Below are 26042 nucleotides of genomic sequence, written 5' to 3'. Positions count from 1 at the left end.
ATGATTTCGTTTTTTACCCACACATAACACACCTCCACACGTTAACTCTCTTCTTGGTGATCATTCACATGTATTCAATCATAACCAATTCTCCTCGCATACGCTTGTACTACCGTCAAATCTCCACCTATATAAATGCTTTGACACAAATGCAAATCAATAGGACTTAAAACGGGTTATAACGGGGCTAAGTGTAAGGGTATGGATTGGGAATATTGAAAGTGGCTCAGGCGATCCGATCCGGCTTATTACATCAAAACTAAGTAAACAATAAAATAAACAACTATAATCATTACTAACTTGCATCTCAACACTCACTACACCATACTTCGAACATTGACTCTCAAATTTTTCTTTTTTTTTTCTCTTTTTTTTTCATTTTTTTTCTCTTTTTTTTTTTCTTTCTTTTTTTTTTTTCATTTTTTTTTTCGAGTAAATATAATACTTAATACTTCCTATTGATTAGTACTATAACAATTACAAATACAAAGAAATACCTACTAAGCCGGATCGTCTCGCAAATTAACATCAAGGTTGATCAAATAAAAAGAATAGGTCCAATAAAGTTTTCTAAGGGAACCAACCCCCCACCCCTCTCATTACCCACGCTCATATGTGTAATGTATGAGGCCCAACCCCCAAAACCCACACTCGCACTCATCCAGACGACGCTTTTACCTAAGTGCCTCTATCACTTTTGCACTTATGCCAAGCTAAGGTCTCGAAATGCATTGATATCACAAGTTCTAACTAAGAATAACCATTCCATCGCCGCTCTTCGTTTTCCCAATACTCAAGTGTATCCAGACATGTTATATAGGTTATTGTACCGAAAGCATGCTAACCTTGAATAGAATACTACACAACCTCGTTTTTAAAACAACTAAGTAAACTTGAATTTAAGGGAATTGTGACCATGAAAAGGGACCAAAACTTTACCCCGCCACCTTACCACTTTTCGGTTTTCTTTCAATTTTTTAATTTTTGTAAACGAAAAATTCCCCCATCCCCACACTTTGGATACATTGTCCCCAATGTATGGGTTTGAGAAAATAAAACAAAGACATTACTAATTTAAAACTCCACTTCCATTCATGAAAAACCCGTGTTGTCCCCAACATCGTGTCGAAGAGAAATCCATAAGAATTTCCCCATACTTGGTTTTTTCTAAAATGGTAACTTAAAATACCATTAATAACAAACAAACTAGAAATTATAAAGCAAAATAAAAATAAAAATATACAAAATGTACAATTACCACCTTTTTGAAACTTTTATGACGTTCAAGGTGGGTGGCTGGCCCACTCCCGTGCAGCCTTCTCGTTATAAGCACGCTCTTTTTCAAGCAACTGTTGCCAGTCTTCCGGCAAACCAGGGTCGGGCCCGAACATCCTCATCCTCCACCTTGGATCATTTAGGTTAGGTGGATGTCCCACTTTCGTCTTCCTTGGTCGGCCACCTTTTTCTACCACCTTATCACTCTGTTGATGCTCAACTTCTTCCATCTTAACTGACCTGCCAATCACAAAACACTCCATTTTCGTGTGATCCTTGCTCAAGGATACACACTTGTTAACAAAATCCGTCTTCAGGCTTTCCTTGTCAAAAAGAGGGTCAGTAGTATTTTCAAATAATAATAAACGTTTATCACGATTCCCACATTTAATTCCTAGTGTTCCCTTTGCACAATCAATTACTGCAAGTGAAGTGGCGAGGAAGGGTCTACCCTATATGACTGGGTAACAGAAATCCTCCACATGTACCATCACATTATATATCATTCCTCGGGGAAGTGTATGGGTTTGATCCGCTAAAACCACGGTGGTGTTTACTTTTTGTAACGGACCAAACTCATACTGATCATATAAACTACTAGGCATGATACTAACACAAGCTCCAAGATCTAGCAGTGCCCTATTAGTTTTAAATTCACCAATTTGGATTGATAAAAGGGGCACTCCTGGGTCTTGAAGTTTACTCGGGATAATATTATTATCAAGCCTCTCATCCCTTATTTTGGTTACTTTGTCATTTAAACATTTATCACAAGAACAATTTTCACAAAAAGATTTTTCATTCAGTTGTAATTCAGAGTTATTTTGGAAAATTGTTTCATAATTACCCACATTTTCAATCTCATACTAATATCTTCCACCACCCCCTCAACAAACTATGGTGTTGGATCAACTTGAACACTAGAAATTCCAAAATTAGGTAAAAGACTTACCGCATTGATATGCACGTTTTTCCCCTTCTTTAAGCTCAAGTTGTTTTTCTTTAAATTCTCAACATCGGTTGCAAATTGACCCATTTGAGTGGTCAACGATTGAATGGCTTTGTCACGGACTTCATCCTTTTGCATTCGGGCTTCATCAAGTTGATTCCTTTTCTGCATGTCTTGTCGCATCAACTTCAACATGTCTATCACTTCAATCCCACTTGAGGAACTTTGACCCGAAGACCCACTTTGAGCACCAACCGTTCCTTTAAATTGACTTTGACTTCCTTGATTGTTCCCACCTTGAGCATTCCCTTGATTAAAATATTGTTGACGAGGAACAAAATGTGTTTGAGAAGTCCCATATCAAAAATTGGGATGATTTCTCAACCCGAGCTGGTACGTGTTTGAATTCATGTTGTAGTTCCGACCACCTCCTTGACCTTGAATTGCATTTACCTCTTTAACTTGCCCTTCCACACCTGGACACAAATCATTTGCATGTCCTAACCCATTACAACTCATGCACACATCATACACTTGATTAGAAACATGAGGTTCTTCGTTGTTAACCGCATGCACTTATGGTCTTGTGATAGCCGGTCTAGCTCTTCTTGCGGTTTGAGCTTTTCTCTTCGATGTGACCGATATTTTCCCCAAGAATGCCCAATCATCGTGTTCAAAATTGGTACCGAATGTACCATTCGTGATTGACATTAAGTCCCGCTCATCTTCCATACTCAACCCCTCATGAAAGGCGTTCAACAATTCCCAAAAAGCAATACCATGGTGAGGACAATTCTTGATCATCATGTTGAATCGCTCAAAGGCTTCATGAAACATCTCACCCAATTGTTGTTGGAAACTTCTCAAACTTCGTCTTGCATCATTTGTCTTTTTGGGCTGTGTAAAACTCTTCCAAGAACCTTTGTAGCATCTCGGCCTAAGTGTAAATCGATGCGGAAGGCAATGTGTAGAACCATCGCTTTGCCTTATCTTCCAATGAAAATTGGAATAAAACCAACTTAACCTCATCCGGTGAAAAACCTTGACCCTCGATCGTGTTGCAAATCGAATCATACTCCTCCAAATGGAAATAAGGTTCTTCGGTTGCCAAACCTTTGTACTTTGGTAAACTTTGGAGTGCGTTTGTTCTAACCTCAAATTTTCTTCCATTTTGATTTTGAGGAATAACCACCGGAGATGGGTTGTTTATAATGATCGGTCGAAAGTGAGCTTCGATCCCCCTAGCCATCTCTCTCACATGCCTTCTTGGTACCCCCAATAGTACTCTCGGTTGGCCCATTTGTCTATACACGGGCCTTGGAGGTGGATATTGTTGAAATTGAGGTTGAGGTATTGGTTGTTGAGGTTGTTGATAATGAGGTTGTGGAGGAACTTGTTGCAATGGCTGTGGTTGTTGCAATGGTGCTTGAATGACATGTGGCCCACCCCATTGTTGCATTTGTTGTTGCGGAACATAACCAAATTGACCTTGCATCCCTACTTGATTTCCATCTCCCCCACTCGAATATCCATCTTCATACTCTTCATATCCTTCGCTATTATCGCCATAACATGGCCCACCGAACGAATGCGGGCCCGACCTAAGACCCGGTGAAGTATGGATGATGGGTGGGTTTTGTGGTAATGTGTATGGTTGATTATAAGGTGGATTTTGTTGAGATTGGAAAGGTGATTGTTGTTGTGAGTTCGATGATTGTCCTTGAGTGGGCATGAAATTAGTTAAAGGCGGAAGGTTAGATGGTGGTTGAAAGCTGAACACGGTTGAGGTAGGCTCACTAGTAAGATTTGTAGTGGTAACGGTTTCATTGGGAGGAGGATTTTCTGGATTATGGGTGGTGGCATAGGTGGTACAGATTGGCCCGAAGCCATGTTTGTGGTGTCAGTTGTTCGACTGTGTGTGCTTGGTGACCTGATAATCTTATTCTCCCTTTGAAGAATCCGATTCTGACGAGCAGTTCTTTCAATTTCCAGATCAAAAACCAACGGTGATGAAGACCGAGAGTTTCGCGTATGCATATACCTGTAGATAACCTGCACACTAACACAACCCGCGTAAAACTGACAATAATAATTAAAGAAAAACTACAAAAGTAACACACGTTGCCCACTACTCCCCGGCAACGGCGCCAAAATTTGACGTGAGGTCGAAGGCTCACTCAAATATAAACCAAATACTACTAAATAGATAGCGGTAAGTGGGTATCGAACACGAGGAGTTTGTGGAAAGTGTGTCAATAAGTAGCTCAACGATTAACTAAAATAAATGTGAATGACGAAAAAGTAATTTCCAAGTTGGTTTTGATTTGATTTTATAAACTAAATTAAACTCAACGAAAGTTGTAAACGATTAATTGAACAAGCATTCCTCTCAGGGTTCGGGTTATTACTCAACACTCTTGTTAACATTCAATGGATAAACCATAATATCTCGGTTTTGTGTACATGCAATTGTTTGTGATTAATCAAGAACGAAGTACTCGGATTCCTAGAATGCGAGGTTGTTACATAACAATCAATCAATACGATTATCCCTAATTCCTTCCACTAAATCTCGATTGTCAACAACACTAAGAACGCATGGCTCAAAACTAGGAATAAACAATATGGACAAGCTACAAACAATCACACAAACATCATGATTATACTAACATAACATTTAGATAGTCAATCCAAGTTCAAGAACAATAAACAAAAGTGTTTTGCAAATAACCTTACATCCCGAGAGGAATACCAAGGAACTAGCCACTCATGGCTCGAGAGAACATTCATGCATCAAGTATCTTGTTATTAGCAATCCCGAACATAAACAAAGGAGTACAAACACCCAAAATATGATTCTTGTCTTTAAAAATGGCCTCCAAGCAGTCCCAAGTGAAAAGGTAGGTGAAAAGGCACCTAAAAACGGCCTAATAAGAAAACATGCAAGTGGCCCTATGCCGCGGACCGTGGTCCACGGTCCAGACCGTGGGCCACGGTCCATCCATGGTGCATAGAATGACCACGGTATGGTGAAAACTGTCAGATTGGAGCTGGGTTGACTGTGGTCCACGGTGTTGACCGTGGGCCACAGTGTAGCTTTTGCTCATATTCTTGTTTTCTTCATATCTTTCTCGTTTCAACTCCGTTTTCTTCACCGTTTTCGCCCACGTTCTCGTAATTTCATCCTCTAAATCCTCCTACCTGCAAACATATGAGGAACCAATTCCATGAAATTTAGTTGGTTAGGCCAATGCATTTATATCTTTTAACTCACTTAATGGCTTCCCTATGAGTCACTCGTCACTTGGTTTGGGCCATAATTAGAATACGGGCCAATGAGAGCAATGCGAAACCCCAAAATGATAGAGCCAATGTGCTTCTAGCCATCATAAATCGAATCATATCCAGTAGAGTTCGATTCCTCCTCTCGGACACACCATTATGTTGTGGTGTTCCGGGTTGAATTAGTTGTGAGGTGATCCCACAACTTCTAAGATGATCTTGGAAAGCAACACTAAGGTATTCACCTCCTCTATCCAAATGAAGTACTTTGATGGTTTTATTGAGTTGATTTTGTACTTCATTTTGGAAGACATTGAACATTTCAAAAGCTTCATCTTTATGTCTTAATAAGTACACATACCCATAACGACTATAATCGTCAATAAAGGTAATGAAGTATCTCTCATCATTCCTTGTCATTGCCTTAAAAGGACCGCATACATTCGAATGTATGATACCTAATAAGTCTTTTGCCCTTTCGTTTGTCCACTAAAGGTTCCTCGGTCATCTTTCCAAGTTAACAAGACTCTCATTTATCAAATGAATCATCTTCATTTGATTCCATAGGACCATTTTTTTGAAGGGTATGTATGCGATCTTTGTTTATATAACCAAGACGACAATGCCAAAGATAAGTCTTAAATTTTTCTTCTTGGTTGAATTTTCATGGTGATCCATGTATAACTCAATCGCTCATTTTATTTATTGATAGTTTCACTATTCTTGTTGAAAGCATACGGTGGTTCACGGGTATCTCAAGGATTTATTTTCGTTTTTATTAAATTTCGTTATTTAGTTAAAATTACACAGTTGTTCGTGGATATTTCAACACCCTACTTTGATTTTTGAATATATGTTGAGAATTATAAGGATCACTAAGGAATTTTATCAGATTTTTCGAAAATCGTTTGGTATAAATGGATGATTTTCGGGTTAAATATAGCATATAAAATGAATTGTTATAAATTAATAAATCCGTAAATAATTCTTGATTAATGATAAACGGATAATTAATTGTGCTAAATTGAAGATTAAACAAATTCAATTATGATAATAATTGACGAGTACGTGATTATCAAAACTGTTGGAATATCAGAACATCAAGAGTGATCAAAAATCATATTTTTGGGTTAATTAAGTGAAACTGAACCTTTTGTGAGAAATCCGGACAATTTGGAAGGATTGTGCATGTTTTCTCCAAACCAGACTGAATAAACGGAAATGAGCCCCGTAGCAAATCCAGTCCCCCCCAATTTGTGATCTTTCTTTATAACTTAATCATTTTATCAACCAACACGTTTACACAAGTTTACATACTCATACCTGTTTCTAAACGCGTAAACGATCAACTTGGCCCAGCTGGTTACATGGGGAAGCTGAACCAAGTTTGGTTTTAAACATTATACAATGAACAACGTCACAATCTATGCCTATTGACACTTTCTGGGCATGAAAGCCATACCCAGACTAGTTATACAGCCTAGTTTAGTGTGAAGATTATAATAATATTAAAATATTAATATATTATAATATTTATTATGGGATCTGAGTGCTAGCAAGTGGAACGAATCACTATCCGATACCGTGTTGAATACCTGCTAAACCGTGAGTTTCATAACCCCACTTTTAAATTGTTTTTACGAACTTTTGGGATGAAAAACGTGTTGATACATACCTATATACTCAAAATTGTTCGATAATGGGAATTATCTAAGTGCTAACACACAAAAGTCCCCAAAAACACAGTGATTAACTTCGGGGCGAGGGCTTCTAAATAGTACTATTGGCTTGACGAACCCAAACGAAGCCAACACGGTTTGCTGAGACCATAACGTCGTTTGCACATGACCATAATTATACAAACATGCTATTTAGTGTTAGACATAGCTACTCGGGGCATGTTGTTGGCGAAAAGGGGGCCATAGTGGTTGATTGAGCGTGGGAAATGGAGGCACGTAGCATGAACACACAGTCAAGGCTTCACTATAGCTTAGCGTAATTATATCATAAACACACAAACAAACATACTTGCGAACATACATACATACTTGCGCATTTACAAATTATGTTTGTTGTACGCGCAACTGATTTCTTGAAACTCGTGAAACTCACTAACTATTTATAGTTGACCCGTTTTAACATGTTTTTCAGGTATACGGACTTGGACTAGAAAAGTTAATGTGCTACGCGTTTGACTTGCAACCAATTCTAGGTGAATTGATGCAAGTGTGCCAGTAAGAAGTAAAGCCACTTAACTGGCTGGTTTAGATTTGTATCACCTAGTTTGCAAAAGTAGTTAGAACGATGCAATATATTGCAAGTTAGTTTGTAATGTTTCTTTATAAATAATGTGATCGATTCCAGAGGTGTCTGTTACATTCCTGTTTAACACTTCAGCAATTTGTTAGTCAGGGTGTGTAAGACCCCAAATCCCAAGATTCCTACAGTTGGTAATCACATCCACAATTTCACAAAAATTTTAAACCAAACAATTCGTTTTATTTAAAAGAAGTTCAGAATAAATAATAATGGAAAAAGTTTAAGTATTAAAAATCCCAAATACAGGTACAAGTGTCCAAAATCAAATGTAAATAAAATATCTGTTTTATTTGAAATCCTCGACTAGAAATGCCTTCAACCTTCCGAGTAGTCTCCAGTACGTCCAAGCGATAACCTCCAATCCTTAACCTGAAAGTCAATATAACATACACACAAAGTCAGCTTGAGCTGAGTGAGTTCAAGTTTTAATAATTGACATTTAAATAAATCATTGGTGTTCGTTTGATTGGTCATCTAGTTGTAAATTGAAAACTAGTTTTCGGTTGCCTAGAATGGTGATTTGTTGCGTTTAACGCGAGGGATGAAGTAAGTGATGACCAATTCAGTTCGGATAGCCTCGGTTTAATGTACGGGCTGTTGGAAAATAATTTTTATAAGTATTGGGGCTGAATTGGTTGTCGGTTACTCAAACGGGTCGGTACAACGCGCATTCGCGTTTATTGAATAGTTGGTGCGTTGTACTTGCGAGTTACCGACCCATTTGACTTGTGTAGCGTCATGTGGACTTGTTGGCTGTGAATTTATCATATTGGGTCCAAACGGGGCTGAGTTGGATGTTAATAGCCTAAACGACTCATAAATGCGCGTGTTACTATCACCTAGTGCTTCCGAGGGTAATTTGGGAATTCTCTACTCCCGGGAGCATCTAAGGGTCGTATTGGTGAACTTAAGGCCCCGGGGGATCTATGATTGAGTTTGATGAGGTCGAGGCTTTAGGTAACTCGAACCATGTTAAAACGTCTCGTAGGATAAACGAGTCCTTTCGATGTCGTTAGTAATGTTTGTATGTTAACCGACAGGCATTTGAATTTTGGGGATACTTTGGGGCCCTCTAGCTTGGGGTGAATTCGTGCCTTGTGTTAGGTGAGTTCATGAAGCCCCTTTTTACTCTTTTTAAGTTTTTGGGCTAGCATGCACACCTAAGCGATTTTGCTTGATGAACCATTTAAATTATTTTCTATGGGCTTACTTGTATGGGGTAGGCCTTGGGATGATGTTATTGTATGTTTGTATGTATTTTTGTACATATATTATTGTATGGCAAATAATTGGCGATATTATTTAGTCGTATGCCTACTTTGTGTTTGCATACGTTGGATGAGATGTTAAGTGTTTAGGTTGTACGTGTGCTCGACCCTGATGTTATTACTTGGATGATATCTATAGGGATCATATTATATGGATGTTTATATATATATATAGGGGTGGGTTCTAGTGAAAACTTCTTTTAAAGAGAAAACTTAAAAACATCCTAAAAACTTCTAAAAAACTATTTTTAACTTTTTAAAAAAAATTTCTTTGAAGTTTTTTTTCCCATTATTCTTATATGTTGTTATTGGTTCCAAAAAAAAAAAACTTGTCGGTAACCTCGTCGGTATAGTGCGCATGTGTAATAGTGTGCATTGCATATATGCAAAAGTGTTTGTATTGCATAGAATACAACACTATTGCACATATTTGATACACACTATTATATATATACAATATAAGACTAATACACACATCGAATACATATTAGTACGTATGTGTAATGCAACATTAACGCACATGTGCACCACATCGACTTTTATTTTATTATTATTTTTTTCCATATAATACAACACTACTACACATATACAATACACAAGTATTGAATATATGCAATAAAACACTATTAAACTCAAAAATACATAGTAATACACATGTGTAATACAACGGTATCACACAGTAATACGTATGTGCATTACAGCGGGTTTTTTTTAATTTTTTTATTTATTTTTATTTTTTTTATATTTTTCGAGTGAAATATAAGAAAATATAAGAATAATGGTAAAACAGAATTTTGAACCTTTTTTTTATTTTTAATTAAAAATATTTCTTTAGGAGTTTTCTATTTTCTCTCTAAAGGTGGGTTTTCTCTTGATCCTCTCCCTATTTATATAAGTATGATTACTTATTATTGATGATGGCCTAACTGTTGTATCCCATTCTATTTTAAAACTCTTGGAATGATTATGATTATTATTATTTTAGATGTCAATTATTAAAACTTGAACTCACCCAGCTCAAGCTGACTTTGTGTGCATGTTAGTGTGAGTTTTAGGTTAGGAAAAGGATGCGTTACCACTTGGACGTGCACGAAGCTTCTTGGACGGTGGAGGGCATACTTAGTCGGAAGTTTTAATAATGAACATTTTTCTTTTAAAGTTTTATTAAATATATTGAAATTTGGTTCTAGGCATAATTCCCAAGTTTTGGGAACTTTTTTAAGAATTATGATTTTCCGCTAAATTATACTCTGAATTGGTTATTTTAATGGAATGAACTATTTTTGAGTTTAAGTATTTTGTAAGTATTTTGTATGAATACCAACTGTAGGATTCCCGGGATTCGGGGTCTTACAAGTTGGTATCAGCGCCATGGTTCGAGGGATCCGAGCATCCCCGAATGCTTGGACTCGAACTGTTAAGGAAAAGACTAGTATGCCCACCACGAGTAGCTGCATGCCAAGAGGTAACTTTAATTGTCAGTCATTCCTTTGAATTTTAAAGTTCCAGTATGTGATTAATTGTTTAAGTGTTACATAGAATGCTAATGTGGTTAGGGGCGGGGGTGATTAGGACGGGCGGGTAAAGTAAACGACTAATTACACCTGATCAACGTCATTAGCAGTTTACCCTTACCTTACATGTTCTAAATGCCACTTGTACTTGACCGTGTTAAAATTCTGTCTTTGTAGGGATAAGTCATGGTTATTACTCGTGCAGCGAAAAGAGGCCGTCCTAGTGTTCGTGGTCGTAAGCCACGTGCCGAAGCCACGTTCTGAGGCACTATGTTGGTGGGATAATCAGGCGTAGGGTATGGGTGATCGTTCGATTAGGAGGATGACGTGGGATGAGTTGAAGAAATTGGTTCTTGATCAGTTTTGTCCTCCACATGAATTGGATAAGATTGAACAGGAATTCTTGACCTTGAAGGCGGGTAGTATGACGCATCGGGAGTATACCAAAAGTTTAATAAGATGGCTCGATCATGTCCCGATCTGGTTACTCCTGAAGCTAAGAGGATTAAGAAGTATTTGAAGGGTCTTCTGGTGGATGTTCGTAGGGGTGTGGTGACCACCGACATGAGCTCGTTTCACTCGGTGGTTACCCTAGCAGGCACATTGTATGATCAGAGGGAGAAGTTACCGCCGATCGAGACTAGGAAGACATGGAACTCAAATTCGTACGGTAAGTGGCCCGGGGGAAGCAATTTTAATTCATCTGAGAAGAGGGTAAAGACTGAGACATCAGAATTTAAGAGGGTTGCGGCGGTTGGTAAATGCAAGAAGTGCATGAAACCGCACAAGGGGGAATGTAATATTGGATCTGGTTCCTGTTTTCGATGTGATAAGGTTGGACACCCCCAATTCGAGTGTTCGACGTTGACTTGTTTCCGATGTAAGGGTGCTGGCCACTTAGCATCAAACTGTCCTACCAGCAAGGCGAGGGGGGGGGTGTCCGGTCAGGGGACTTCCTCGAGGGGGAAAGTGGAAGAGAAACCGAAGGTCAGGGCGAGGGCCTTCAACATCTCCAAGAGAGGGGCAAAGGATGATGCGGACGTTGTTTCAGGTACTTTTTCCTTATTCATCTTTTCATTCCACCGTTATAATTTCTCATCCTTTTGGAATCGTATGTGTGATCGTGTAGCTAAGCAGTAGTGTAATATTATTCCAGGTACCTTTTTACTTGATGAATTACAGGCATCGGTCTTATTTGATTCTGGTGCCAGTAGAAGTTTTGTGTCTACCGCTTTCTGTTCCTCGTTGAATAAATCACCCGAGCGTGTAGTCGATGTGTTTGAGGTTGAGGTCGCCGTAGGAAAGTCTGTTTCCGTGTCTAGGGCTATCCAGGGTTGTTCCATCGAGATGTCTGGGTATAGATTTCCGGTGCGGCTGTACTTGATGCCGCTTGGTTGTTCCGATTGTGGTTCTTGGGATGGATTGGCTCGCAAGTGTTGATGCTCAGATCGTTTGTGGTCAAAAACTTGTACGTCTAAGGGCCCCAGATGGTATCCACATTACGGTCTTTGGTGATCGCAATGGTGCGGCGCACATATCATATCTAAGCTTAAGGCGGGAAGATTGATGCAGCGGGGTTGCGGGGCACATCTGGCGTATGCTATAAACGTAAAAACTGAGGTGGTTACCGTCGGTGATGTTCCTATTTTCGGGATTTCCCGGATGTATTTCCAGATGATTTGTACCGCCGGATCGCGAGGTCGAGTTCCAGATAGACCTTGTGTCGGGCGCAAAACCCGTTGCTCGAGCCCCTTACCGTCTAGCACTGAATGAAATGAAAGAACTTATGGCTCAATTGGAAGACTTGCTCGACAAGGGCTTCATTCGACCGAGCATCTCACCTTGGGGTGCCCCGGTCCTATTCGTTAAGAAGAAGGACGGTAGCATGCGGATGTGAATTGACTACCGTGAATTGAATAAACTCACTGTGAAATATCGGTACCCTCTACCAAGGATCGACGACTTATTTGATCAGCTCCAAGGATCTAGTTGGTCCTCGAAGATCAACCTTAGGTCCGGGTATCATCAGTTGAAAATTCAGGAGGAGGATATCCCTAAGACAGCCTTCCGCACTCGTTATGGACATTATGAATTCCTAGTGATGTCTTTTGGTTTGACCAACGCACCGGCTGTGTTCATGGATCATATGAACCGGGTGTGTAGGCCGATGCTCAATCTTTCGGTTATTGTGTTAATCGACGATATTCTTGTGTATTCCAAAAGCGAATCCGATCACACCGGTCATCTCACGGAAGTTTTGGAAGCTCTGCGAAATAATAAGTTGTACGCGAAATTTTTTAAGTGTTCTTTTTGGTTACGCGAGGTTCAATTCTTGGGTCATGTTATTAACCCGAGTGGTATTTTGGTTGACCCTGCAAAGGTGGAAGCCGTAAACGAATGGGAATCTCCTAAGTCTCCGTCCGAAATCCATAGCTTTCTGGGCTTGGTGGGGTATTACCGCCGCTTCATTCCCGACTTTTCGGAAATTGCTTCATCATTGACCAAGTTGACCAAGAAGAGTGTTAAGTTTGATTGGTGTACCGAGCAGGAGGAGGCTTTTCTTGAATTAAAGAACAGGTTGACGCATATTCCGATTTTAGCATTACCCGATGGTACTGACAATCTGGTTGTTTATTCTGATGCCTCTTACCAGGGGCTTGGTTGTGTTCTGATGCAGCGAGGCCGAGTCATTGCTTATGCCTCACGACATTTAAAGCCTCATGAGGTGAATTATCCTACTCATGATTTGGAACTGGCAGCGGTCATGTTTGCGCTTAAGTTGTGGAGGCATTATTGTACGGTGTCCCTTGTGTTGTCTATACCGATCATAAAAGCTTAAAGTATTTCTTCGAACAAAAGGAAATGAATATGGGGTAGCGTCGATGGTTGGATTTGATTAAGGATTATGATCTGGAGATTATGTACCATCCCGGTAAGGCTAACGTGGTAGCTGACGCGTTGAGCCGGAAGGAGAAACCGAAACCTATTCGTGTGAAATCTTACCAGCTTATTCTTAAACCTGATATTTTGAAACAGATAGCCAACGTTCAGAACGAAGCCTTACAAGTGGAATGGATTATGTCAGAGCGTATTTGGGGACACGAAAAATTGTTGGAAGACGTCGGTGATGGGGTGAAGTATAAGGATGGGCGTTTATGGGTACCCAGGTATGGGGGATTCAGGGGTAAAATATTGGATGAGGCACATAAGTCACGCTATTCCATTCATCCCGGCGCGACCAAGATGTACCAAGACCTGAAGAAAAATTATGGGTGGCCTGCGATGAAGTATGAGGTGGCTCAGTACTTGAGTAAGTGTTTGACGTGTCTGTAAGTTAAGGCCGACCACCAGAAGCCTTTTGGAAACTTCAACTCTTGGAAATACCTGAGTGGAAGTGGGAGCATCTTACGATGGATTTTGTGACTAAACTGCCTCGTTCTCCTAGGGGTAGTTATGACACCATTTGGGTAATCGTTGATAGATTGACCAACAGCGCTCATTTCTTGCTGATTCGAGAAACTTTTAATTCTGAGCAGCTGGCAGATGTGTTTATTCGTGAGATCGTTTCTAGGCACGGGGTGCCGGTATCTATTGTTTCGGATAGGGATACGCGTTTTACCTCAAGGTTTTGGAAGAAGTTTCATGAGGAGATGGGTACCAAACTTCTCATCAGTACCGCTTATCACCCGGACACGGATGGTTAATTCGAGAGGACCATTCAGACTCTTGAGGATATGTTGCGAGCTTGCGTAATTGATTTTGGTGGTAGTTGGGATTGTCACATACCGTTAGTCGAGTTTTCTTATATAACAGTTACCACGCCACGATTGGAATGCCACCGTTTGAGATGTTGTATCGCAGGAGGTGTAGAACTCTAATCTGTTGGGGTTCCATTGGTCAGAAAAAGTTGGGTAGTTTGGAGGTGGTTGAGGCTACGACTGAGAAGCTCGATAAGATTAAGGCTTTTATGAAGGCCGCTCAGGATCGTCAAAAGTCCTACGCGGACCAAAGGCGGAGGCCTATTGTGTTTGAGGCTGGTGATAGAGTTGTGCTAATATTTTCTCCTTGGAAGGGTATTATTCGTTTTCGTAAGAGGGGGAAGCTTAGTACGAGGTTCATTGGTCCGTTCCGTATATCGTCCCGTGTTGGTGAGGTAGCGCATAGACTGGAATTGCCCGATGAGCTCGCGGGGATTCAACCTACTATCCACGTGTCCCATTTGAGGAAATGTTTAGCAGTTGAGGCGGCCCATGTGCCTCTTGATGACATTGAGCTTGATAGTAAACTGAACTACGTTGAAGAACCTATCGCAATTATTGACCGTCATGAAAGGCGTTTTAGTAATAAAGTGGTTAGGCGGGTGAAGGTACAGTGGAGGCACCGTAGGGGTTCCGAGGCTACTTGGGAGTCCGAAGACGAGATGATTAAAATCTGTCCGCAGTTGTTCCTATCGCATCGGGATTCGGGGACGAATTCCATTGTAAGGGGGTTGACTTGTAACGCCCGTTAATTTTTGGTTCAAGAATTCAAAGCTTGTAAAGTATGTATATTTCTAGGGATTTAACCGACATTCCTCGAAAACCTTCTCGTCATCCCGGTACGTTAAATCATTTAAATTTTCCTTCAAGTTGCTATATCCATCCAACTCTAGGGACTAAAGTGTAACATTTTATGTTATAACACAAAACCCTAGCCTTTCCCCTCTCCCACCTGCGATCGGCAGCAAGAACAGCCCCCCACCACCGATTTTTCTTTTTTGCAGCCAAGGTTTAAGCATAAAACTTCAATTGAAGGTTAGTACTATGTCCCTACAATTCTTTTACACCTTAATTGGTCATTATAACACGCGTATTGTAACATCCGTATTTTGAGAATAATAAATAACAGAAGGATTTGTTATTAACTATGTGTCGTTAGTCTAATTGTGTGCGTGTTTATATTTGAAAAAGGATAGAGGTTGGTATGGGAAATGGGTGGTGGGGCCCATAGCCCCCTATATAAGACCATTTCCCCATCCTTTCACCATTTCTTCCCCACCACACACACACTAGACCACACACTTTCTCTCTAAACTCGAATCCAAATCCGAGCTGAAAAGAAGGAAGAACCTCGTGTGTAAACGTCATCAAACACCAAGAAACACGTCCAGATCTTCGGGTTTGTCCAGATCTGAACCAAACCCGGAGCAAAAGGTAAGCTTCAGCCGAAGGGTTAAGTTTTATGGTTAGAATCGACATGCAAGCCGATATAATGATAGATCGGGTTGTGAAATGCAAGAAAAACATAAACTTGGTAAGTTATAAACTCTTGGGTGCGTTTTAAACTAAAAGGTGACGGTTGGATAATGAGAATCACGGGTATACAAAGTTGGTACAACCCAAAACCCATAAAAGAGTAGAATCGGGTCCTAAGGAAGAATCTCGGAGGAAAATGGCTTAAAATGGTAAAAACGAAGTAAAAAGGGGTTTTTTCGCATGAAAAAGGGCTTCGCATCACATGCCATGCGAAATCCAAGAATTTCGCATCGCACGGCATGCGAAGCGAAATTGCATGATAAGCCAAATCTCATGCGAAGCGAAATCACATGCGAAATTTCATGAAATCCATTTTCTGATGCATTTTTGTTAAAGGAATGTTAATGAAAATGAAATTTCAACTCAACCCTAGCCAGGGGCTCTGCCCCTTGGACCCTGCTAGGGGCTGCCACCCCTAGACCCCGCTAGCAGGATGTTGCCTCCGGACCCCCATTAGTTGAGGGTTTTATTAACTTAGATGTAAGAAGTAGTCGTAATGGACAATTAACAAGCGTAATGTGTTGTACAGTTAGCCGTGCACAGTTAAGGAAGGGCATTACCATTAACGGCAAGAGAAACCGTCTTCAGGTGAGTTCTAGCCCCTTTTATACGTTATGTTTTCGGGGCTATGTGCATACTCCTATGTGATAGATAATACACTTACTTGAATGGTAAGTTTATGATACATGTATGACCATGTATTGAATGTTATTATTATATGATGATTATATGAATGATTGATGAGACAGGTATGGTTGAATGGGCAAAGGGTGCATACTCTACTAATATATGCGAAGAGTGCGGGGTTGCATACTCTAATAATATATGCGAAGAGTACGGGGTTGCATACCCTAATAATATATGCAAAGAGTACGGGGTTGCATACCCTATTAATATATGCATAGAGTACGGGGTTGCATACCCTAATAATATATGCGAAGAGTAAAGGGTTGTAGACCCTAATAGTAATTACAAAGGTTATAGGGCAAAAGGCTCTTTGAAATGTAGAACGGTTATGTATGTATAAAAATAATGAAGGTAAGTAAAGATATGAATGTATGGAAGTATGGAAGAAGAACAAATGTAATATGTCTTCGGATATATATATAAACATGTGTAAGAATATGAACGTAATCTATGTTACCTGCTTAACTAGAACTCACTCAGCGTAGCTGACTTTTAATATGCACGAGGGTAAATAGGTTAAAGGAGCTAGCTTGAGGATGGCACATGGTAGGGACTGGAAGACTGGCATCTCGGGGAAGAAGTGTTATGAAATATGATGTTATGTAAAACAATTCAACTTTTGTTAAGACAAGATTTTGTTGTTTTGTAATTTGATGGTTGATGTTTTAGTATTTCGTGAAAGTTTTTAATTAACTCTGATTTTAGAACTGTGTTTATAAGTAAATCCAACGCCAAAGTAGGGTTACCGGGAACGGGGCCTTACACGTTGGTATCAGAGCATAAGTTCGAGAGAATAAGTATCCTTCATGCTTAAACTCGAACAGCGAATAGGACTTAAGGAAGAAAAGAAAGAAGATACCAGTCCAAGAATACCATGTGTCTCCCAAAAAATCTTAGAAAGTAATCATCTTGTGTAAGTTGATCATGATCTTGTGTATAGTAAGGAATGATTAAGAAGGCTAAATTAATAGCTAGATATAGAATTGCTTATTTGTGTGTGAAGATGTGAAACGCGTAATCAACCAACTATTATACGTAGAAATTAGCACAAGTGGACTAACAAAGGGAAGTGTGTAGGACACAGAGAGTACTGTGATCAGCTAATCACAACTGGCCACTGTTATTACCTGTTAGGTTTACTATCCCTGTACTAAACAATTCCTGAAGTGATGAAATTTGCGTTTTCTTATTGAATACGAATGGCTGGTGCTAAGAAGACTGCTGGGCAAGGGAGTCGCATGAGTCGTCGTGGTAGGCCACGTGTTACCCAAGTAGCCCCCGAGCAACCAATTATCGAGTTTGATGAAGAGAGAAGTGTGACTGTGCGAGATGAAGGGAATCAGCTTGACCCAGCGATTCAAGCTGCTATCACTCAGGCAATAGCTGCGGCGATGCAAACTCACCAACAAGAAAGGTCAACCGCAAGCCGTGCAGAAACTGTTGAGAAGACTGGGGAGGGTAGTAAGAAGGGCGAAGAGACTGAGAAAGAGGAATCAAGTGAAGATGGGTCTGTGAAGGTCAGTGATGGTAAGAAAGGCCGAGGTGGGTGCAGCTACATGTTGTTTAAGGGATGTGACCCGCCAAAACTGTCTGGTACCAGGGATGTAATTGCTACTCTCCAATGGATAACCGCAATAGACAAGGTTATCCGAATTAGCGAGTGCTGTCTCAACCAAGCTGTGGGCTTTGCTACCCAATCATTTGCTGATGAAGCTATGTTTTGGTGGGAAACTGTCGAACAGAGAAAGACTGTTGCTGAAATCAAGGCCATGAGGTGGGAGGACCTGAAGGAAATGATTACGAAGAAGTTCTGTGCAGATGCTGAAGTTGAGAGGGCGGAGATGAAGTTCCTGAATTTGAGAGCGGGGAAGATGACACTCCGAGAGTACACTACTGAGTTTAACCGTATGTCAAGACTCGTGGCTATAATGGTGAACACTAAGGCTAAGAGGATCAAGTGCTACTTGAGGGGACTACCACAAAATGTCCGCACCTTTGTCCAGGCTAGTAAACCTGCTACTTTTGATTCTGCTGTTGAACTCGCAGAAATGGTTTACGATGACCTGGCTGTGGATGATGTGGTGGTGGCGGAAGAGAAGAAAGGGGTTGCTCCTGCTAAGCGACCGGGTAATCAGTTGTGGAATCCAAAGGTAAAGAAGCAGAAGGTGTAGGAGAATAAGCCATGCAAAACATGTGGGAAGGCTCATGGAGGGGAGTGTAAGGTTGGGTCGAATGCGTGTTACAAGTGCGGTAAGGTGGGGCATTACGCCAATGAATGCAATGCAAGGCCAGCATGCTTCTGGTGTGGTAAGACAAACCACATGGCAAGAAGACCAGAGCCTACATATTGTGGTGCACTGAAGCTGGGGGAAGCGGTAAGAAGGATGCTGAGCAGTCTTGGCCAAAGACCAGAGCCTACATGTTGACACAAGAGCAAGCCAAACAAATCCTAGATGTTGTGATAGGTACATTTCTATTAAACGGTATTTCTGCTTCTGTATTGTTTGACTCAGGTGCGACTAGGAGTTTTGTAGCTACCTCAGTTTTTAAGAAAGTTGGAATGAAATGTTGTCGAGTGCCTGAAACTTTGATGATAGAGACCGCTAGTGAGACCTCGGTTAAAATTTTGTGAATGGTTAAGAGTTGTAAGATAGAGTTGGAAGGACACGAATTCCCTGTTACCATATACGTGATGACCTTGGGAGGATTTGATGTAGTATTGGGGATGGATTGGTTGTCTGATTTTGAGGCTTAGATAGTGTGTACGAGTATATTAGTAAGACTAAAGTCTTCGAATTGTGGTACAGTAACGGCTTATGGTGATGAAGAAAGTTCAGGGCTTAACGTCATTTCGATGATCAAAGCCGAAGGTTTGTTAAGGCGAGAGTGCAGTGCCTACCTGGCGTATGTTGTCAAAGCTACGGCCAAGATGAAAGAAATGAAGGACGTTCCGGTAGTATGTGACTACCCAGAAGTGTTCCCTGAGGACCTTCCGGGATTTCCATCGGAGCGAGAAGTAGAATTCCAGATAGAATTGATACCAGAAGCACAGCCTGTCGCGAAAGCACCTTATAGTTTGGCGCCGTCGGAGATGAAGGAATTGATGTCCCATCTGCAAGAACTCCTCAACAAAGGTTTCATAAGGCCAAGTGTTTCCCCGTGGGGCTCACCGGTGTTATTTGTTAAGAAGAAAGATGGAAGCATGAGAATGTGTATTGACTACAGGGAGTTGAATAAGCTTACGGTAAAGAATAGATATCTGTTGCCACGAATTGATGATTTGTTCGATCAGCTACAAGGGGCACGCTGGTTCTCGCGAATAGATCTCAGATCAGGTTATCATCATCTGAGGGTGAAAGAGGCAGACATCCCTAAGACAGAGTTTCGGATGCGGTACGGACACTATGAGTTTCTTGTGATGTCGTTTGGTCTAACCAACGCTCCCGCGGCATTTATGGACATGATGAACAAGGTATGTCGGCCGATGTTAGATAAGACGGTTATCGTTTTCATTGACGATATATTAATTTATTCAAAGACCGAGTCTGACCATGCTGAGCACCTGAGGGAAGTATTAGAAGTTTTGAAGAAGGAGAAATTGTATGCAAAGTTCTCGAATTGTGCATTTTGGCTGCGAGAGGTACAGTTTTTAGGTCACATAATCAATCCCGAGCGGATTACTGTGGACCTAGTCAAGATTGAAGCGATAAAGAATTGGACTACTCCGCGAAACCCGACCGATATACGCAGTTTCCTAGGGTTAGCTGGCTATTATAAGAGATTCATTCCGGGCTTTTCCAAGATTGCCGCACCGTTAACCGGCATGACCTGTAAGACTGTAGTATTCAGTTGGGGTAAGAATCAAGAAGAAGCATTCGAAGAATTGAAAAGAAGACTCACTCAGGCACCAATCCTTGTTATGCTCAATGGTGAAGAAGATTTGGTAGTCTGTACCGATGCTTCGTATCAAGGGTTAGGTTGCGTGTTGATGCAACGGGGGAAGGTCATAGCTTATGCGTCTAGACAGTTGAAAGTTCACGAAAGCACATACCCGACGCATGACCTGGAGTTAGCAGCTGTGGTGCATGCTCTCAAGATTTGGAGGCACTACTTTTATGGTACCAAGTGTACTATATATACAGATCACAAGAGTCTGAAATACTTCTTCGAGCAGAAAGAGCTAAACATGAGGCAGAGATGGTGGTTAGAACTGATAAAGGACTATGACTGTGATATCAAGTATTACCCGGGGAAGGCTAATGTGGTTGCCGACGCCTTGAGCCGAAAGATCGCAGATGTCATCGCGACAATAAAGTCTTATAAGCTGGTAATCAACTCAGATTTCTTTGAAGAGATCAGCAAGGTCCAGTCAGAAGTGTTGGTAGATGAAGGGTTGATGAAGAAAGAAAGGATTTTTGGGCAGCAGAATGAGTTGATAGACAATACCCATGGCGTAAAGACCAGGTTTGACAGGATGTGGATTCCACGTCATGGGAATCTTATGGATCGAGTCCTAGACGAAGCCCATAAGTCTCGATACTCGGTCCATCCAGGATCTACCAAGATGTACCAAGACTTGAAGAAAGACTACTGGTGGCCAGGTATGAAGAACGAAGTAGTAGATTATGTCAGTAAGTGCTTGACTTGTTTTTAGGTAAAGGCAGAGCACCAGAAACCATATGGAAAGATACAGCCTTTGGAGATACCCGAATGGAAATGGGAATACATCACCATGGATTTCAAAACTAAGCTACCGCATACAGCTAAGAACCATGATACCATATGGGTGATTGTGTATCATTTGACTAAGAGTGCTCACTTCCTACCTATACGAGAGGCTGTCTCGTCAGAAGCATTAGCAAATATGTTCGTTAAGGAAGTTATGGCGAAGCATGGGGTGCCGTTGTCGATCGTGTCTGATAGAGATACCCGCTTTACTTCAAGATTTTGGAAGAAGTTCCATGAAGCCATGGGGACAAGACTGAACATCAGCACGGCGTATCATCCTCAGACAGATCGACAGTCCGAGAGGACTATCCAAACCCTTGAGGATATGCTACGTGCTTGTGTGCTAGACTTTGGAGGAAGCTGGGATGATCATTTGCACTTGGCAGAATTCTCTTACAACAACAGTTATCATTCAAGTATTGGCATGCCTCCTTTCGAGATGTTGTACGGTAGATGTTGCAGAACACCAGTATGTTGGGGAGAAATTGGTCAGAAAGAAATTGGAAATTTATAAATGGTACAAGAAACATCCTCAAGGTTTGATCAGATAAATGCCAGGATAAAAGCTGCTCAAGATCGTCAGAAGTCGTATGTCGATAAGCGGAGACGGCCGATTGAGTTTAATGTTGGAGGCCACGTGATGCTTAAGGTCTCGCCATGGAAGGGAAATATACGTTTTAGAAAAAGGGGAAAGTTGAGTCCAAGGTACATCGGACCGTTCAGAATCTTAACCCGAGTGGGTGAAGTGGCTTACAAGCTTGATCTACCCGATGAGCTGGAAGGAATTCACTCTACCTTTCATGTTTCTCACTTGAGAAAGTGTCTAGCTGATGACACATCCCATGTGCCGCTGATGGACATCGAGGTGGACGAACAGTTAAATTATGTCTAGCAGCCAATTGAGATAGTCGACCGCAAGGAGAAGCATCTTCGTCGTAAGGTTATTCCCCTAGTGAAAGTAATATGGATGCACCGTAAGGGGTCGGATGCTACTTGGGAAGTTGAAGAAGATATGCACAAGTTTTACCCGCAATTGTTTAGTAGTAATAGTTAGGTTTCGGGGACGAAACCTCTTTTAGGAGGGTAGACTTGTAACATCCGTATTTTGAGGATATTAAATAACAAAAGGATTTGTTATTAACTGTGTGTCGTTAGTCTAATTGTGTGCGTGTTTATATTTGGAAAATGATTGGGGTTGGTATGGGAAATGGGTGGCGGGGCCCATAGCCCCCTATATAAGGCCATTTCCTCCATCCTTTCACCATTTCTTCCCTACCACACACTCACTAGAACACACACTCTCTCTCTAAACCCGATTCCAAATCCGAGCTAAAAAGAAGGAAGAACCTCGTGTGTAAACGTCATCAAACACCAAGAAACACGTCCAGATCTTCGGGTTTGTCCAGATCTGAACCGAACCCGGAGCTAAAGGTAAGCTTCGGCCGAAGGGTTAAGTTTTATGGTTAGAATCGACATGCAAGCCGATATAATGATAGATCGAGTTGTGAAATGTAAGAAAAACATAAACTTGGTAAGTTATAACCTCTTGGGTGCATTTTAAGCTAAAAGGTGACGGTTGGACTATGAGAATCACGGGTATACAAAGTTGGTACAACCCAAAACCCATAAAAGAGTATAATAGGGTCCTAAGGATGAATCTCGGAGGAAAATGGCCTGAAAATGGTAAAAACGAAGTAAAAAGGGGTTTTTCGCATGAAAAAGGGCTCTGCATCGCATGCAATTCGTAATCCAAGAATTTCGCATCGCACGCCATGCTAAGCGAAATCGCATGCGAAGCGCATGCGATGCGAAATCTCAAGCGAAGCGAAATCACATGCGAAATTCCATGAGAAATGGCCATGCGAAATTTCATGAAATCCATTTTCTGATGCATTTTTGTTAATGAAAATGAAACTTCAGCTCAACCCCAGCCAGGGGCTCTGCCCCTTGGACCCTTCTAGGGGCTGCCACCCCTAGACAACGCTACCAGGGGCGCTGCCTATAAGACCCCAAATCCCGGGAGTCCTACAGTTGGTACTCATCCATAATACTTATAAAAATACTTAAACTTGAAAACAGTTCATTTCATTAAAACAACCAATTCAGAGTATAATTCAGCGGAAAACCATAATTAATAAAACAAGTTCCCAAAACCTGGGAATTATGCCCAAAACCAATTTAAATATATTTGATAAAACTTTTAAAAAGAAATGTTTAATATTTAAATCTTCCATCCACGTATGCCCTTCACCGTCCAAGTAGCTTCGTGCACGTCCAAGCGATAAGGCATCCTCCTCCTAACCTGAAACTCACACTAACATGCACACAAAGTCAGCTTGAGCTAAGTGAGTTCAGGTTTTAATAAATAACATCAATAATAATAATAGTCACTCCAAGGATTTTAAAAAAATAAAAGGGATACATCAGTTGAGCCATCATCCTCAATAAATAATTATCCTTATATATATATATATATATATATATATATATATATATACACACATCTTTATAAGTACATCCCTATATATATATATATAAACATCCAAGTAATAACATAAGGGTCGAGCACACGTACAACCCAAACACGTAACATCTCATCCAACGTATGCAAACACAAAGTAGGCATACGTAACATCTGTAGCCGATAACGACTACTAAACATCGCCAAATATTGGCCATACAATAATACATACAAACATACGATAATATCATCTGAAGGACAACTCTATACAAGTAAGCCTATATATAATAGTTTAAACGTTTCATCAAGCAAAATCGCTTAGGTGTGCATGCTAGCCCAAAAACTTAAAAGAGTAAAAAGGGGCATAATGAACTCACCTGACAAAAGACACGTATTCACCATGAGCTAGAGAATCCCTAAGTAATCCCAAAACTCAAACACCTGTCGGTTTACATTCAAACATTACTAGTGACATCGAAAGGACTCGTTTATCCTACGAGATGTTCTAACATGGTTCGAGTTACCTAAAGCCTCGACCTCATCGAACTCAATCATAACAGCCCCCGGGGCCATACATTCACCAAAACGAACCTTAGATACTCCCGGGAATAAAGAATTCCCAATTTACCCCCGGAAGCACTAGGTGACATTAACAAGCGCATTTAAGAGTCGTTTAGGAAATTAACATCCAACTCAGCCCCGTGTGGACCCAATATAATAAAATCACAGCCAACAAGTCCAAACGACACTACACAAGTTAAATGGGCCGGTAACTCGCAAGTACAATGCACCAACTATTCAATAAACACAATTGCGCGTTGTACCGACCCGTTTGAACAACCAACAACTAATTCAGCCCCATAACTTATAAAAATGATTTTTCAATAGCCCGTACATCAAACCAAGTTCCCCGGAGCTGAATTGATCGTTAGTCACTTCAACCCTCGCGTTAAACGCATCAAACTACAATTCTAGTCAACCGAACACAATCTTTCAAACTACAACTAGTTGACCAATCTAACGAACACCAATGAACATAATTTTTAAGTATAATATACTAGACATACCGAGGAGGATTTTAGTGCAAAAGCCTCAACCAAAATAGTCCTAAAAAAGGTTAGAATTGACAGCCACCCGTTAAGCCTACAACAAACAATTTAACGATCAATACGCGTGATATAACGATCAATTAAGATGTAAAAGACTTGGGGAATCGTAGAACTAACCTTTAATTGATGTTTTATGCTCAAACCTTGGCTGGAAAGAAGAAAATAGTGTGGGGGGGGGGGGGCTCAAGAGTGCCGATCGAACAACAAGGGAGTTAGGGTTAGGTTTGTTTATGTTATAAACATTTTTCACATCTAGTCCCTCAAATTACAAAGAATTAACATTTTGGTTGAAAAGTTAAATGTTTTAACTTACCGGGATGACGAGAAGGCTTCCGAGAAATGTCAGTTAAATCCCAAGAAATATACATACTTTACAAGCTTCGAATCCTTGAACCGAAAATTAACGGGTGTTACAAGTCCACCCCCTTACAATGGGATTCGTCCCCGAATCCCGGTGCGACAGGAACAACTGCGTATTGAGTTTCCTCATCTCATCTTCGGACTCCCAAGTAGTCTCGGAACCCCTGCGGTGCCTCCACTGCACCTTCACCTGACTAACCACTTTATTTCTCAAACGCCTTTCCTGACGGTCAAGAATAGCGATAGGCTCTTCAACGTAGTTCAGCTTACTATCAAGCTCAATATCATCAAGAGGCACATGGGCCTCCTCATCAGCTAAACATTTCCTCAGATGGGCCACGTGGAAAGTAAGATGAATCCCCGCGAGCTCATCGGGCAACTCTAGTCTATACCCTACCTCGCCAACACGGGACAATATACGGAACGGACCAATGAACCTCGGACTAAGCTTCCCCCTCTTACGAAAACGAATAATATCCTTCCAAGGAGAAACTTTCAAAATAACCTGATCCCCAGTCTCAAACACAATAGGTCTTCGCCTTTTATCCGCGTAAGACTTTTGTCGATCCTGAGTAGCCTTCATATAAGCCTTAAGTTTATCGAGTTTCTCAGTCGTAGCCTCAACTACCTCTAAACTACCCAATTGTTTCCGACCGATGGAACCCGGAGTCCTACACCTCCTACCATATAACATCTCAAACAGTGGCATCCCAATCGTGGCGTGGTAACTATTATCTTAAGAAAACTTGACCAACGGTAAGTGACGATCCCAACTACCACCAAAATCAACCACGCA

This window comes from Bidens hawaiensis, unplaced genomic scaffold (genome assembly GCF_021521415.1).
Source record: "Bidens hawaiensis isolate Kalapana, Puna unplaced genomic scaffold, B.hawaiensis_p1.1 tig00029338_1, whole genome shotgun sequence".
NCBI classification, from domain to species: domain Eukaryota; kingdom Viridiplantae; phylum Streptophyta; class Magnoliopsida; order Asterales; family Asteraceae; genus Bidens; species Bidens hawaiensis.
This window is presented reverse-complemented; position numbering follows the sequence as displayed.